The following is a 2983-nucleotide window of genomic DNA, read 5'->3' as shown; positions in this document are numbered from 1 at the left end:
ACAAAATCGATTTTTAAAAGTCATTTTTTATGTAAGAGAACTCTTAATTAACAAATTTCATGACTCCAGTTTTAGAGGTCACCTGGAGGACACAGTGGGTGCGTATCTTGAATGTTGACGAGAGCTCAGGGCTGTGGTGAGAGAAATGCGAAAAATGTACAGTGACTGAGCCAAACCAAACATACAGAGGGGGGTAGAGTAGCCAAAAAGTATACTCAAGTAAGAGCAAAATAATATTACACAACCTGAAGTACAAAGTAGTGGTCCAAGAAATTTCTCAAGTTACTCAAGTAATATGGTTTAGTCCTGGTTTAGTCCTAATTTTTCATGATTTAGTCCTTGTTTGGGCCTATTTCTGAACTATCTTTTGGCAAAAATCCTTGAAGATTTTTTAGACTCTAATGTTATTTGTTAAAAGTTTACTCAAGTAAGAGCAAAATTACTTAAGTAGAGTTACTCAAGTACAGTAGAGGTACAAAGTAGTGCTCCAAGAAATTTCTGAAGTAAGAGTAAATGTACTACTCAAATAAGAGTAAATTAAGGAGTAACTGTTGGGTTGTAACGTCTGATGTATAGTTTAAAGTTAATGTAATTGGACAGACAAAAAAAAAAAAAAAACTTTCAAAGGATATTCTCAACAAAGCCTTCACTTATAGACAATGAAAAGTAAAAGTAAAAGTAACCAAAACTTTACTATAAAACTGTTACTCAAGTAATATGGTTTAGTCCTGGTTTAGTTCTGATTAAATCCTGGTTTAGTCTTGGTTTGGTTCTAGTTTAGTCTTGATTTATTCCGGGTTTGGTCCTGGTTTAGTCCTTGTTTAGTCTTGGTTTAGTTCTGGTTTAGTCTTGATTTATTTCAGGTTTGGTCCTGGTTTAGTTCTGGTGTAGTCTTGGTTTGGTCCTGGTTTAGTTTTGGTTTGGTTCTGGTTTAGTCTTGATTTATTCCGGGTTTGGTCCTGGATTGGTTCTGGTTTAGTCTTGATTTATTCTGGGTTTGGTCCTGATTTAGTCTTGGTTTGGTTCTGTTTTAGTCTTGATTTATTCCGGGTTTAGTCCTGGTTTAGTCTTGATTTATTCCTGGTTTGGTCCTGTCTTACTCCTGCTTTAGTCCTGGTTTAGTCTTGATTTAGCCCTAGTTTGGCCCTTGTTTAGTCTTGATTTAGTCCTGATTTAGTCCTGATTTGGTTTGTTGCATCACAGGAAAGCCCTTAATCCCAGGCGGAGCACATCTGGTCTGGTTTAAGTCCGGACCAGATGCTGCAGCTGTCTCCATAGCGATTGCACACATCCTCAGTCCTCTTTGTGCAGCATAAACAACAGCACAAATCTGTTTGACTGTCTCCGCGGTGACAGGGGGACGGGGGGCCCAAGGGTGCTGTGAGAGACTCATGTAAGCAAGTGCATTCACTGGTAAGAATACTACCAAAAATATATTAGGGATTTTGGAGTTTTCTACGCACCTTATAACATTGTTCCCTTATCAAAAACATGCCTGAAGAGCTTTTGTAGGTCATCCATGCATGTTTGAGTAATCTAGCGATCTCTCCCAGGTCCTATTCGAACTGGGCTTACGGTTTATTGTTAGATTCTGTCCAAAGCTCAGCTCACAAACCTCATCCATGCTCCCACATGACAATTCTCCATAAATATACAAAAGCATGAAACAAAACTGTACACAACAACTTGGCAAAACTGAAGCAATGTGTTTTATTAGAGGGACGCATGTTTATTGTGTTGTGGTAGTGCTCTGAAGGGGGAGTGACATAACGCAGAGAGCAAAGAGAGGGGGGACTCAGAGCTAGTCAGTGCTAGTGCAGCCTCTGTAGCTCAGTGAGTGAATTCTGGAGGTTCTCACATGAGGTATGGCTGGTCTACATGCTGAAAATTTGAAAAACTTGTATCCTCTGTCTGCAGGTCAAAGCTCTGGAAGTTTCAGTTGTGATTATAGTACAAGTAAAACAAGTAAAAGCACAGGCTACATACCCAGCCTTTGAGATTGTGCTAAATTTCCCACTTTGGAGTAAAAATTAACCCAACCCGCTGCCAACTCATCTGACGCTGCCCATGCATTAAATGGATTTCTGAGCAGAGTCACTAGTGTCTGACATAAGCTCTACATCCAGTGAATGTTTTTGTCATTTGCTCATTTTTCGCTCGACTGATTCTAAAAACAGCTCCGAACGAGACTCACAGTCACCAGGATGTGACCTGAGTTATGTAAACCTACTGTGAATAATGTCAGATGCCCTGTAGTGCTACAAATCTCATGTATTTGTGCTTTAACTAAAAGCTACTCTTTCATGCTTTTTCTTTATTGTAATGTTCCACGGTATGGCATTAACTTAAATCTTGCATTCATTCAGTTACATGTTTTTTACTATAATACATTGCAAACTTTATTTTTGACTTTACTCTGATAATGTCCATTGGTGAAGTTGTTTTGAACTGAAAACTCTGGGCATAAACATGGCCCGTCCAGATGGCTACAGATTAAATGGCAGAGCCTTTAAATCAATTTTTTACTGAAAAGTAAAAAAAAAAAAAAAAACTTAATTTGAGACTTTTCAGTAAAAATGTGACTGACTTTGTTAAAAGGTGACGATACAAGTAAAGTAAATAATTACAAGCCTATTTCTAAACTCTGTCTTGACCAAAATCTTTGAAGATTCTTTTTACTCTGATGATGTTTTATTGAACTTTGACTGACTGCCACAGAGTATGGGGAGAGAATGAATTGTAAAGTGGCCTTGAGTGTCTGGAAAAGTGTTACATAAAACATATAAGTAATAATGTCATTTTAGAAAACATACAATAAAGTACTTGTTCTTCTGCAGTCTGGACTGTTTCCTGGAAAACACTGGTGCAGTCAATTGGTTGTATACTTAAAATTTCCATGTGCTCCTGCGTGAAGGCCCTCGTGGTGAAATGTCACAAAAGAGCAACAGAATCTGAACAATCATCATCGCTAAACAGGTAAATC

Source organism: Boleophthalmus pectinirostris, unplaced genomic scaffold (assembly GCF_026225935.1).
Source record: "Boleophthalmus pectinirostris isolate CB_2022bp ecotype Guang Dong unplaced genomic scaffold, ASM2622593v1 HiC_scaffold_20, whole genome shotgun sequence".
Lineage (NCBI taxonomy): Eukaryota > Metazoa > Chordata > Actinopteri > Gobiiformes > Gobiidae > Boleophthalmus > Boleophthalmus pectinirostris.
Note: the sequence above shows the minus strand (reverse complement) of the source record.